We start from the raw sequence: 15186 nt of genomic DNA, 5'->3' as shown, positions 1-15186 counted from the left end.
TCGAGGGTTTCGCAATAGCCTAATGGTTTTCATACTAAATATGTATGTATCTGCTTGTAAAAATATTATTTTCTCACATGATTGGTTTGCCGCTAAAAAATGTTGTAATTATATATTTGTATGTATATGTACGCTTGTATGTATATATGTACATATATATAGTCTACCCTGTTGATATCAGTTGTTTAAAGTGTTATACATTTGTTTAGGAATTAAAACTATTTCATATACAAACTACAAACTATATGCACTAATTATTTCCTAATTTTTATTACTTTTAATCACACGAAATTCTTGAAGGAATAAGGTTTGCGGCGCCTATTTATTTACATAATAATTAGAACACTATTAGAGTGCGAGATGCTTATGTACATATACATATGTATGTATGTACAATAATGTGTACTTGTATAAAAGTGCACATACATATGTTTACAATACGGCTATTCAGTGCTTGTAAAATGCCTATGTTTATTATGTGTGGTTCTTGATATTATTAAATGTGAAGCAAGTTTGTGGATAATAAAATTGTTTGATATTTTTGAACAAAAATTTATTCATAAGATTCTCAATGCATTGTATAAAAACATAAATTGTTCAAACATTGTTCTAAACTGAAAAATACACATGTTTTAGTTAGAGGCAAATAAACTAGTTTTCCAACCATTTAAAATGTTTATGAAATTTTCTCGCCTTGCCTAAATTTCTCAACAATATCACTTCAGAATAGCATGATAATCTCCAAAGAAATTTTAATGATGATTTTTAAGTTATCGTTTGTGTTTGGAGCTATAGTGTTAAATGCCACAGAAGTTACGATTTTTTCTTGTTTAAATATTAATTTTTGAAACACTTGAAACCATTTTCTCTCTTTTGACTTTTGAAAATTTAGAAAGTATGAAATGTTCGGTTACACCCCAAATTGATTCCCCTCTCAGTTGTTTTTTGTTGCAATAATGGATATCCTTACAAAGAATGTGAGGTTCTGCAATTATCAATGCTAAACGATATCTTTGATTATAAACAATTTCATTTAATACATATTCTTTCTCTTACAAGATTTCACCATAGCATAATATTCAAAACTCCTATAACAGAAGAAGCAAGAGCAGGAGAACACCCACTTTCAGAAAAATAAATTTCAGCGAATTGTATGCATGTATGTATAAGTTATTTCATGGGATTTGGTGCAGTACAAATGGCAGCCATTTTATAATTCTTTGTTAAGGCCTCGAAATCCAACGCAGAATAACTCTTGCAAACAGGTGCTACTTTGGACCGAGTATGCAAAGTAGTAAAGTCATCTCTCGACGAACGTGTAATTACACTTATCTTTAAATTTTTCAATTTCAAGAAGAGTTAAAGAAAAATCTCACCTAATATTGAAACAAACTCAGCAACTAAAACAAAGTTAAGATCGGGTTCTGAAGAACTTTTCATTACTTTCACAATTTGTAAGTATCAGAGGTGGGTCATGTCTAACATATTCGGCATAAAATCTGCTAGAATATCGAAAATCATTAGATCCAATTTGGGATAGTTCGTGGACTAATTTCATAAATTTTCAATATTATACTGATATTTTCGGTAAAAATTCACTTATAGACATTGGGAATTTGAAAACCTATTTTCCGATTTAGAAAATTTTGGATATGAGATTGCATACCTTAATACACAGTGGCGGATTCAGAGGTTTGAAATGAGGAAATTTATCCCCCCAAGGGCTGAATGACTTCTTAGTAATTTTAATATTTATTTTATTTATTTATAATAATTCATATAACAAAAAAGAGCTTTATTATATAAATACATAAACGCAGCACTGGCTACGAGGCCTTCAGCCGCCTTGTAATTATAACTAGGTGAAAAATTCTATTTGCTAAGGGTTAGTAAAGATGTAAGTTGCTTAAATATGTTTTAACAAATCGTTGGATTTTAAGAATCTATAAACAATCATAACGTTTATTTCTGAAGATTCACTTAGTAGTTTTATGAGATCAATGTTGCCAGAGTTGTGGGCTGTTGAGTAAAGCATCGGACAGAGTGTGAGTAAGTGTTTGATAGAAGCGGTGTCATCGCAAAGGGGGCAAATGGATGGGCTTTTACCCGATAGTAGGTGGGCGTGTGTTATGATAGTGTGTCCAATCCTTAATCGAGTATATGTCTTCATTGCGCTAGTTGGAACTGTTGACGAGTAGATTATTCGATTTCTGGCTGGGTTCATGACCGCGTTGTGATGTTTAAATGTTTTCCATTCGCTTGCGTTTTTTTGATGCCTTTTGTGCTTAATAAGGTTAGAAATGTCTTGTTTGGTTGAGACGTAGTATGTTAAGGCAGGAGTTCTGGCTACATTTTTCGCAGCGAGGTCTGCAAAGTGGTTGCCTGTAATACCAGCATGGCCAGGGATCCAAATTACTTGGATTTTCTGAGGGGCACCAATGACCGCGTCCCTGATAACTTCTATTATGGGATTGCGATTGGAAGGAGACGTTATTGCAGACATACACGATTTCCTTTCGTCTTTTTTACGTGATTAACTGCATGAAGAATAGCAGCTCCTTCAGCGGTAAATACAGAACTCGTTGAGGGGAAAAGCCAATTGCAAATACTTTCTCCTGTGGCACTGACAACTGCTAACGAAGTGGAATCGATGGACTTGGAACCATCCGTAAACAATAACTCCTAGCCATTATTTGTATAATTAGATTCAAGTTCAGCAAAGGTTTGTTGAAAGACTTCGTTTGGTGTGTTTTGCGTGGACAGTAATTTTAATAATCTGAAAAAATATAACAGAAATATAATGAAGAAATTTGCCAATTTAGTTCAGAAAAAAATTAAAGACTGTCTCCACTTTTCAATATAATAAATAATGCTAAGATACCACTGAAGTTACAAAGTGTAGCAACGTATGCAGATTAAATTATTAATAAAACCAATCAGATCCGCAACTGAAGGGACGCGGCTTGACAGAGAACTTGAAATAGATGCTGCATTCAGCTCCATCCGTGATATGTTCGATTGATAAATTCTCCATGGTTTATCCTCCAAGTTTTCCAACATAGAAAAATTAATAACTGGAAAAATAAGGAAACAGCGGAAAAAGCAAGAGTACTCATCGCAACCGTGTGCAATTTTCAATTCATAATTGGGATTTTTTGTCTACGTGATATTCTATCTCTAATTCATTCACATTCACAGAAAGAGTCCATCGATCTGGTAAAGGCATCAAATATGATAAATACGCTGCTTGTAACGTTTTGAAATCGAAAACAAAAAAGTGAGGAACATTTTCGATCCATCTATTCTGACACGAAAAAAATGGCGGCAGAACTGAAAGTTGACGAAGAAAAACCAAGAATCTGCAGCCGACAAACAAACCGCGAAAATTTCTGCGTGAGAACTAGCGAAGAATACTGCAGGGTCTCAGTGTACATTTCTCAGTTGGATACAACCGGCGAAGACTCGGAGACGCGCTTTTCTAGAGAAGTATTGAATGGATTTCAACCAAGTTTGCTGCTTCCATCAAAAGTATGTGCTTTGGAAACCAAAGAAATGCAAAATCTTATTGACTGCTTGATAGATAAGTTTAAAGGCTTTTTGGATAATGACTGCGTGGGGTGAGGTTTGAAGCTTAAAGGTGAACTTGATCACTGGCAGTGTCAAAAGGGAGCAGAAGCAAAAGTCAAGAGATATAAAGTTGCCAACTACTGCATTGGAAACTTTTTTGTTTTGTGAAATTATTCTATTCAATACACGAACTGACTACAGTAATACACATTTCATTAAAGTATGTCACCCGCATGTATAATGTGTTTTTTCAATTCAGTAGGATTGGATATTAGAAGGTTGATTTGACATTTTTCCACCATTATATTAAACTGTATGTTGACGCCGCCCCCGCCCAATTTCTTTTGCCAAGTCTGTACCGGCAGAGCAATCTCTTCTTCGAAGTTTTTCGAACGCAACTAAACTTTAACCAGTAAAAAAGTTGCGCGCTCTCTTCTTTTGCGACCGCTTACCGATCCAGACGTGGTAAGTGCATTTCCAAATTTTGTATAATTAAATATATTTATTATAAGCAACATTTTTTTTTTTATTTAATATTTGTGGAATCATTTGCGCCGAACGTTTCCCCACGGCCAACCACCACCACGAAACGAGCCACACCGTGCTCCACCACCCGAATTATCATTAGTCCTTCGAGACGGATAACAGGTAACAAGTTGACTTTTTATTTAAAGTGAAAGTGCATAATTTGCCCGATTTAGCAACTCGCAAGTTACAGCCAAACATATTTTGGATTTGTGCTTTGCAAGCTATAAATCAATTTGTGCATAAGTTATGTACAAAACCCATTGTGCTGTGTGAAGTGGAGACCAAAACTTATTTTTGGCACTCTACCAACAAAATCAACGTACAAGATTGCATGTAGTATTGTACTTCATTTAAGTACAACAACAAATACACCTGGCAAATGCACTGATTATTTCACTTTGCAAAAAAACCACACACACACTCTTATTCGAGAAAAAATTATTAATTTCATGGACGCACAAACATCGTCTGGAGCGTCAACAATCTCTCTCGGTTTTTTTTTTGTTTTTTCGTTTTTTCTTTGTGTTTAATTTGAGTCTAGTCCAGTGGTCGGCATGAGGGGATCTGTCACTGTGTTGGTGAGCACGAAAAAAAAGTAGCCCAGTGGGAAATTAGAATTAAAACTAAGCAAAATTTTAAAATAAATTATTGTTCAATAAAATTTGAAAATTAAATATGTGGCTAAATGAGCACCTGACCCCCCTCTTAACATAATACTTCTACACCCCACACATACACACCATACTCAACACGACTACACCATCTACATCATCCACACATCATATTCAACACATTTACACCATATTCATCATCCACACCTCACACTCAACACACCTGCATCATATCCACCACACACGAGGACACCGGACACAATGGACCAAAGGGACTGACGGACGGCGCCGAGCTCTTTTTCTTGTACGATCCGCACGTATATACATACGTATGTATCATCAGTCAACTACGAATTTTTTCCCGCGTTTTAGTTCGGCTTTTGAGCAGAGTCGTCGCCAAAGCATAGGTGAGTTGCCGCGTGTTTTTATAACGATTTTTTATGGTCCTTTGAGCCGTACCGGACGGCACTAGTGAAAAAACACATAACATCATTTACGGAAACTAAAAATTCGGTCGGTAATGCGATAACCAAATTTAAAAAAAAAAAAAACCAAACCAAATTAAAACAAGGACTAAAATTTGTCAAAAGACAACGGTGGTGAGGTGACCCAGTTAACAAAAAAAACAAAATACAGTGAGGTGACACAGTTAATAAAAAAAGTGAAGTATTAAAAATTGTGGAAAAACAACGGTGGTGGTGACATACATAGTTTAAACAAGACCCGTTGGTGGCAACATATTGGAAAAAAATATATATACATATACATATGTACATACATAACTACATTACGTGTGCATAAATGCTGTAAGTGCAAAATTAATCGAAGTGTGGTGACAAAAGTGCAGTGATCAAAATAATATATACATTACATTATTATTATTATTTTTTTTTCAATTGGTACTCGCAAAAATAGGTTCCTAGACACCTCTAAGAAAGCCTCTCCAAATATGAGTTTTTAATTGTAACGGGAAGGTCCTCCGCTTAACGGTTTTCTATTTTTTATTATTATCAGATAGAAAAATGTATATCTCGCTTCCAACTACTTGAAAAAATATCTTGTTAATTAGGTTTTGTAGGAAATTGAATGCTCTAACCGTAACCAACCGTTTAAAAGATATCTATTAACGGTTGAAATTTGACTATTTTTGGAAAAATTCTTTATTTTTTATTAATTTTATAACTCAATGAAAAAAAATTATTATGAATGATGAAACACATAGTTTTGTAGGAAATTTACTGCTCTATAAAAATGGACTACTATGATTTTTCGATTAAGTTAAGCGTTTTCGAGATATTCATCAATGCATATTAGGGGGGATCAAGTAAATTTTTTTTTTTTTCGTTTGGTACTCTGAAAAATAGGTTCCTAGACACCTCTAAGAAAACCTCTCTTCTTTTTTTCTTGAGAAAATTACCTGCGGTCGGTTAATTCTCTTTTCGGATTTTTTCGTACAAACATATATACATACATATATGTATACACGCGTATATATGTATATATGCACATACGCGCGCATATAAATATATTCAATATATACTAGAAGAAATACCCAATCGACATTTTGTACAAATTATATAACAATAAATATAACAAAAAGGATTTTTTATAAAATACAAAATTTGTACATAAGTATTGTCGCATATGTAGATACGCTCACTGCTTCAAAGTCCACATTGGCATATATTCCGCGATACCCCTTAGTTTTCGTCTAACAAAACCAAGCAGGATTGCGTATAAAATATATTCAAAGTCCACAATGGCATATTTCCCGCAATACCCCTTAATTTTTGATCAACAAAAAGTAGCAGGATTGTGTAAAAAACAAAAGCGTAATACATATGTACATACATGCATATGTACAAAGTGCAGTGATCTCTAATACGAGCGCTCATTGGTACATAATAAATAAAATATCCACTTATAGGTATACCCTATAGGACATTTGGACATAAAGCATATATAAAAGAAATATGCACAGAAAAATAAAATACGTAAAATAATTCCCGGTCATCAAAAAAAAAAATAATAATAATAATTAAATCAAATTTAAGTGATTAAATATTTATTTCATTTTAAAACTCTTATTAACTTAAAAGAGTTCGCGATTACTATCAAACACGTAAAGCTTTATCTTTATATCAATTTCGTTGATAACTCTTATTTACTTAAAAGAGTTCTCGTCCAATCATATATATACATATGTATATACGAAAATATTTTGAAATCTCATTTTATTAAAAAGCCATTGGTTTTATTGATTTTTTTGAAACTCTTACATACAAAAGAGTCTTCTATTCAACATTTTATATACGAAATTTTTTCTACAAGTCTAGTTTTCACTAAAACGTTTTGATTTATTCTATACATATTTTAAATGAGCTCAGACTCAAAGGAATCTAAAACAACTCAGTTGCTAAAAGTTCCAACAATGATTGCGACTAAAGAGGGGTAAAGATATTTCTTATTCAAAATTCATTGCTGAGGGTGACAGTTTGATACGATACTGCACTCGGCTTTCATCTTCACAACTTCTGGACACGTCTCCAAGCGGCATATGACGTAATCGTAGAATCTGACGACTCAGATCTACCGGTAAATTGCATGAGTTAAGCATCCATCCACTTTTTTCGGAAAAACTGGCGCACCTCAATTAGACAGCTTAATTCACCACAGCTGATGACAATACATCACACCACAATTGAGAACATCACCACACCCAGCAAGCGGTCACCACATGAAGACATCGCATGCCGCTAAACCAACAAAAGGGATTGGGACGTTTCGATTTCCCTCTGCGCCGCGTAAACACTATTTTCGTTTTTAACCTTACCGCCTTTCGTTCGTCATACAAAATTCGCCAGAACTCTACGTGATCCAACAACAATCTCGCAATGGGATAATTTAAGCACCACGGTTCCAATTCTGTTTCGATATATTGAGAATTGTATCGTATTTTAAATTTATCAAACATTAAAGTTAATTGTACACAGAATTACTCGCGCATTTTCATTTGTATGCTTAATAGCGGGTGTAAGTGAGTTGTGCATACCCTACCCAATGGGAAGTTAAACACTCGGCGAAATACGAAATTTGCTTAGACCAATTCGAAGAGACAAAAGCCATGATCTCTGATCAACTAAAACTAATCAAATCAATTGCACCTACTCCACAACCGAGAGTAGAGCTGCCCCAAAGACAAGCCCAAGAGGCAAGCTCAGGCATTCACCTTAAAGTGCTGGTATGCGACACAGATATATTTCATGGTGGTTATGAGCAGTGGCCGTCCTTCCGGGACATGTTTACAGCTGTGTACATAAACCATCCTAAATTATCACAAGCGCAGAAATTGTATCACCTCAGATACAAAACCAAAGGTCAAGCAGGCGTCATAGTCAAACAGTTCGCTCTCAATGACGAAAATTTCAATTTTGCTTGGGAAGCTCTTAAAGCACGTTGCGAAAACGAGAGAATATTGGTCAACAAGCAAGTGACGATACTAGTGAATTTACCGAAAATTCAGAAAGAAACCCGTGAAGAATTCATTAAGCTTCAATCTACTGTTTCAAATTGCTTGTCGGTTTTATCGACACAGAATATTCCCACAGATAACTGGGACCCCATTCTGGTAAATATATGCACAGCTGCATTACCAGAAAAATCGTTACTTTTGTGAAACAATCGCTCTGATCGCGAAGAAAGTGCCCAACCTGGCAGCAAATGAAAGAATTTCTTACTACCCAATATGAAATTGCAGAAAGGGTAGATAAAAAACTAGTCAGAACAAAAAACGTTCAAAACGACCTCAATAGACCCCATGCAAGTAGCCACAATAATTTAAATAGAAGCTTTTTTAAGAATCAATCGTTCACATCCGAACAAGAAGAAAAAATTATGTATCAACTGTCTGTCACATGCGCATACGCTCAAAGATTGCGAAAGCAAATTTAATTGCGTTTACTGCCATAAAAGACATCATTCAATTGGCCAATTTTGAAATCACGGTAATGGGCGGAAGAGTTGTTCGAAACTCAAATAAAATCTGTCGCATTGCCCTCTTTTCACCCAAAGCAGATAAGCGCATACAAGCAGAAGCTATTGTCTTACCGCAATTAACCAATATGTTACCAAGCTATCATATAAATAGCAAGCATTGGCAAAAGGTTTCACACTTAAAGCTAGTAGACCCAAACTGCAACACCCCCGCTCAAATAGATCTTCTATTAGGCAGCGATCTCATACCACAGATCATACTCGAAGGTATTGAGAAAATCACAAATACACTTCTGGCGCAAAATACAATTTTCGGATGGGTCCTAAGAGGACTAGTTGCGGAACCAGTCACAACATCGACAACTCAAGTTGTGGAAGTCTCAAACGAGTACCTCAATTCACAATTGAAAAAATTTTGGGAATTAGAAGAGCTCCCCCTCATATCAATCACAACCCCTGAAGATCAGTATTGTGAGGACTTTTACAAAGCCACAACTACTAGATCAGAAACTGGTCGGTACGTCGTACGACTACCACTTAAGCAACAATTTCCTAACACACTCGCCTTAGGTCACTCTCGCACCTCTGCAATACTGCAGTTTCTAAGTATGGAAAGAAACCTACTTAAAAAAGGTGAACTCAAATCAGAGTATGATGGTGTGTTAGAAGAATACCTCCATTTAGATCACATGGAGGAAATAACCCCAGGGGAGAAAATCGTCAACGGCAAATACTAGTCCTTTTATCTGGCACATCACGCAGTAGTGAAGCCAGACAAAAAAACAAAAAAAGCAAGAGTTGTTTTTGATGCCTCGAAAACCACCAGTTCAGGGAATTCCCTAAATGATATCCTATTTACGGGGCCCACACTCCAACCAGATTTAATGCTTCTGATATTAAACTGGCGTATATTCAAATGCGTATTCAATGAGGACGTTAAAAAAATGTATCGGCAAATAGTCGTACATAAAGACGGCCAAGATTTTCAACGGATTATGTTCCGAAGATCCCCCACCAGTCCTTTACGCGACTTCAAATTAAAAACAGTTACATTTGGAGTAAACTGCACCATATTTAGCCATTCGAACACTCCACGACTTGGTGGTTGAAAACTCAAACGTATGCAGATGATATTCTGTCTGGAAGTCATACCCTTCCTCAAGCATACGAGGCCTTGCCACAGGTAAAAAAAGCCCTGAAATCCGCAGGGTTTCCTTTAAAAAAGATTACGGCAAATCACCCAAATGTACTCAAAAATATTCCAAACAAAAATTTGTTGGACACTAATTTCCTTATATTCGAAAAGTAAAGTACAACAAACACTAGGCATCCAATGGAATGCGATATCGGACCAGTTCTCATACACGACAGAGTCCATATCCGCATTATTAGCCATCATAAAAAGACAGATTTTATCCTCGATGGCAAAACTTTTCGACCCGCAGGATGGCTTTCGCCAATTATGATCCAAGCGAAAATCTTAATACAAGAATTATGGCTAGATGAAACCGACTGGGACGAACAAGTGAAACCTCTTGGCTTAGAAAAATGGTCCCAGTTCGCAAACAATCTGAATGATATTTCTCAGATTCAAATTCCGCGATGGGTAGATTACTCCCCCGAACACAAAGTCGAACTACATGGCTTCTGTGACGCCTCTGAAAAGGCATACTGCGCTACTATCTACGTGCGCACGCAAAGCAACACCACGACCACAAGCCACATATTAGTCGCAAAGGCAAAGGTGGCACCTTTAAAAACAATAAGTTTCCCACGACTTGAGTTATGTGGCGCACTACTACTTTCCAAATTAGTAGCTATGGTGCAAGTGCACATGACAAAATGCAAACTATATATGTGGTCCGATTCCGAAACTGTACTAGCCTGGTTGGAAAACCAACCACATGCATGGAAGACGTATATTTCTAATCGAACGTCTCAAATACTTGACCTAGTGGCATCAGCCACTTGGCTTCACGTAGCCAGTGCTGACAATCCTGCCGATCTATGTACAAGAGTGTGCAAGCCACTGCATCTTGCCACCACCACCCTCTGGTGGAATGGCCTCCGATAGTTGATAGAATCTCCTGAATCTTGGCCACAATCCCCCATGCGCAACATTATCGCACCAGAAGGTCGAAAAATCGCAACCTTTCACACATTATTGACCATATTCTAAACCCATTTCTGGACACGAAAGGTCTGCTTCGTGCCAATGGTCGGCACTCCAGAGAGGTCACCATTTGCCACCTTATTCCTCAATTACATCCACATCTTAATGCTACACGCCGAACATCGCCTCATGCAACATATGGTACGCCAGGAGTATTATATCCCCCGTCTTAAGCCACAAATTGAGTTTATCCTTCGATTTGGGTTTCAAACTTATTATTGCGAGAGAAATACAGTACAAATTATGAAACAAAAATTATCAATTCCAAGTTTTAGGTAAACAAAGTGGTTATAATCGAAAAGTCAACCATATGCATGCATTACATAGTGGCTCATTTTATTAAAAATTCAAACAGAAAAATCCTTTTACATTGCGTGTTTCATAACGCGAAACGAAGACTGCCAAGTTTTGCGAATCTTTCGCTGACTTCTTCGGCAGTGATTTCGATGCCATGATGCAACGCTAATCCAACTAGTCTTTCTTGAAGCATGGTCGTCCTAAGCCATGTTTTGATGCGGCGAAGATAGAAGAAAGAACGTTCTGAGCTCGCGTTTGTTACAGGAAGTGTACAGAATACTCAGAGATAGGTGTGAATTGTTGGGAATATGTCGACATCACATTTTCATAATGTTTCCAGTGCAGAACTTGGAATTTCGCTGCCTTAAATTTTTTGATGCTGCTGCCAGCGACATTGCCAGTAGCTTAATTCACCTTTGAATTTCAATTTTTGTACGCTTTTTTCATCATCCAGAAGATTCCCGAATCTTTCTATCGAGCATCCAATTAAATCATCGATTTCGTTTTCTTTTAAAAGACTTGCTTTTTCTGGGAGCAACACACTCAATTGGTAACCATCCAAAACTTCTTGTGAAAAACGAGCTTCCAAGCCTTAGCGAATGGGTGAGCGATAGAATGTCGCTGAGACAGAAGAGCCCGACGATAAATTCGAACTTGCACAAAGCCGATATGAGTATTGTTGCTTTGCCTGCTGTTTCTCTGTTCTTCCACTCACTGATTTTTGACAGAGCTTCGATGATCAACGGTAACTTCGCAACAAATTGAAGGACAGCATCGTGCCTCTCTACCCATCTTGTTTCACACAACTGGACAATTTTTTCACCAAGTATCTTTGCTAATAAGTCACACGTTTTGGAAATGAGTTCTTGAAGAATTTGTCGACTTCTCGTATGGCACTGGCAACGTTTTCGGTTAATCGTACTTTCACTGACTTTGACATACTGTTGTTGAGTTTGTGCGAGAAACAAGGAGTCATGACAGGATTTTTTGCTTCTTTCCGAATTTCGTTGACTGTTCCGATATCTGACAGCATGACCGCACATCCATCAGTTCCTCTCGAAGTGCATTTCTCCATTCAGAGATTCACAGCTTAGCGAAGGTCTATGATATTTGAGATCTACATTTCAAAGTCGCACGTGGCGTGGTTAAGCTGGCAGGTCACTTGCGCAGCCTAGTGTTCGAACCCGGCCGAATATTGTTTTTTTTCTACAAAATGTGAATAAAAATCGGGAACATTTCCCGACAGAGCCGGGAAAATTTCCGTGACTGATTTCCAGGCGTTTCCGGACCAGCTGTTATCGTCGGGAATCGCCGGGTTCCGAGGACGAGGGCAAGTTAAAACTCGGGTTCTATATGCAAAATTGGATACTACTTGTGTTGAATAAACAAACCTAACCTCAATTTTTATGTAAACAACCGTTAGAATGTCAGTGAACTTTCACCACGCACAAAAATGAACAGTACAATCGAAACAACATCGATACTTATCATTTTAGATATTCAAAATTGGGCACTTTATTTTCCAGAATAAGGTATAACTTCACAGAAATTGACGAAAATAAAATGGGTAACTTGGGCAACTTAAAGTTACTATACAGATGATTCCGCTCAGCTGGGCATAGCCTGATTCTATTGGACACTCAAGTTGAGGCGTTTTTGGCGAGATAAACGGATTTAAATGAAACGTCACCATGCGTCGAGTGTTTTTATACTCAATAGTACCAATTGTACAGTAAGAGACATATATGCCCGCAGAGTTATCGAACCTATGGGGCATTCGATAGTCGCAAGCGGCATCATGTTTATATGTTTTTTGTGGTTCATGGTGTCAACTGAACTGCGAAAAACATATAGACACGATGCCGCTTGCGACTATCGAACGCCCCATTAATTCTATATATCTTTCGGGCATAAATGTCTCATACTGTACTCAATACTTCGACTCTTTCTCAATTCAGAATTTAGGACTTCCGCTGTGAGTCGCCCAGAAAAGGGTTAAATAAGTTTAGATAGGTCATATAATGCAATTTATGATAGTATCTTGTTGTGATTTCCTTGTGTATTTGGTGAGAAGAGTGTCACTGTTGTATTTTCATTTTTTTATTGCAGAGAATATTTTTCTAGCAAACAAGTGAAATTTTCAGGTTCTGCGATTCCATGGAAATTTCCCTAATAATATATATATATAATACTAGCACACCTAAATGGCAGCATTCGACACTTACTAAAATTGAAATCTTTTATATTACCTCCAAGTACTAAAAAGATTTTTTGTGATATATCCACAGGACGAATTCATCCTTTTGTAACATCAAAATTTCGACAAACTTTTCTTCGGGCTACACACAATCTGCCGCATCCCGGCACGCGCACTACTTTCAAGATGATGGTCGACAGATTTGTTTGGCCAGGCATTGCGAAAGATAGTGGATTCTTTGCTAGATGTTGCATACAGTGACAACGGTCTAAAGTCATTGGACACAACAAAAGCTTATTCCAACGCAGAATAAATCCCAGTAGCCCATTCGGACATTTGCATATTGACATTGTCGGTCCGTTTTCAATATCGGATGGCAACCGATATTGCTTAACCATAATCGATCGATTTACACGATGGCCAGATGCCATTCCGATTCCCAACATGACAGCTCCAGTTGTAGCAAAGGCCTTGCTAACCGGCTGGATTTCCCGTTTTGGAGTACCCATCGACATAACGTCGGATCTCGGTCGTCAATTCGAAAGCGCCATATTTAAACAACTGCTAAACTATTTGGGAGTGACCCATTTAAAAACAACGCCGTATCATCCACAATGCAATGGATTAATAGAACGGTGGCATCGCACATTAAAGTCTGCCATTTTATGTCATAAAGTGGATCAGTGGACGACCTATTTACCTCTTATACTACTTGGACTGCGTTCAACATATAAAGACGACATCGGGTCCACTCCTTCTGAATTGGTATATGGGACATCATTGCGATTACCTTCAGACCTTTTCATCGAACAACCCAGTAACCAGAGCCCAACAGAAATCTTAGTGGAGCTTCGTCGTATCATGCGAGACCTGCGTCCTGTTAGTACAGTCTGGCATACTAACCAAAAGGTTTTCGTTCATGGCGATCTCAAGTCTTGTGATCATGTTTTCATCCGCAATGATTCAGTCAAACCGTCATTATCAGCACCTTATACGGGACCATACAAAGTTTTGAGCCGCTCACCTAAATATTTCGAAGTGGAAATAAAGGAGAATAAAGTTAAAGTTTCCATCGAACGTCTGAAGCCAGTTTTCATCACACCACCTACGACTCTCTAGGAGGAGGGTGCTGTGGCAACATCATAAATAATAATTAGTTTTTAATTCCCAATGCAACCATGCGTTTTGACATTTTGTTTATCCTTTATTCTAATGTATGCACGTAGTTTTGATATGTCAATAAATCTTCCCTTTTCTACATCAACTGTCAAGCAAGTAGCACGTGCCTATACCGCATTACTACATATATAATATAAATATAGCTTAAACTAATTGTTAAATGTTATATCTTTAATACATTTATCTATATCAATCTTTTTATGACAATTTCTTATTAAAATAATATTTTTTAAACGGGTTGAATAAATTTTATTGCGTTGTTTGGAACAAATAAATTTTAAATCTGAAAAAATTTGTTCACATACATATATAAGTAGAGGGGAAAAATGATAAATATTTAAATGAATTCTTTTTCAATTCAGGGTAGAATGAATCATCCAAGTTTTGCCAGAATTCAATATTTGGAATCATAAAAAATGTCTCGCAGGGCATATTTGGTTTTGCGCTATAGTCTTGCGTGATGATAATTCGTTGCTGCCTCGACAACGACTGAACGATAGAGCGTAAGCATATGTGTGAAGTTAGTTTGCACAATTGTGCTAAGAAATGCCGACCACTGGTCTAGTCGCTCAACTTTGCCTTTCCATATATTGCTCGAATAGCAATAAAGGCAAGCAGCAGGAATAATGGGATGCCCGACT

This window comes from Bactrocera tryoni, unplaced genomic scaffold, assembly GCF_016617805.1.
Source record: "Bactrocera tryoni isolate S06 unplaced genomic scaffold, CSIRO_BtryS06_freeze2 scaffold_7, whole genome shotgun sequence".
Lineage (NCBI taxonomy): Eukaryota > Metazoa > Arthropoda > Insecta > Diptera > Tephritidae > Bactrocera > Bactrocera tryoni.
The sequence above is the reverse complement of the archived record's forward strand: the minus strand, read 5'-3'. Positions refer to the sequence as shown.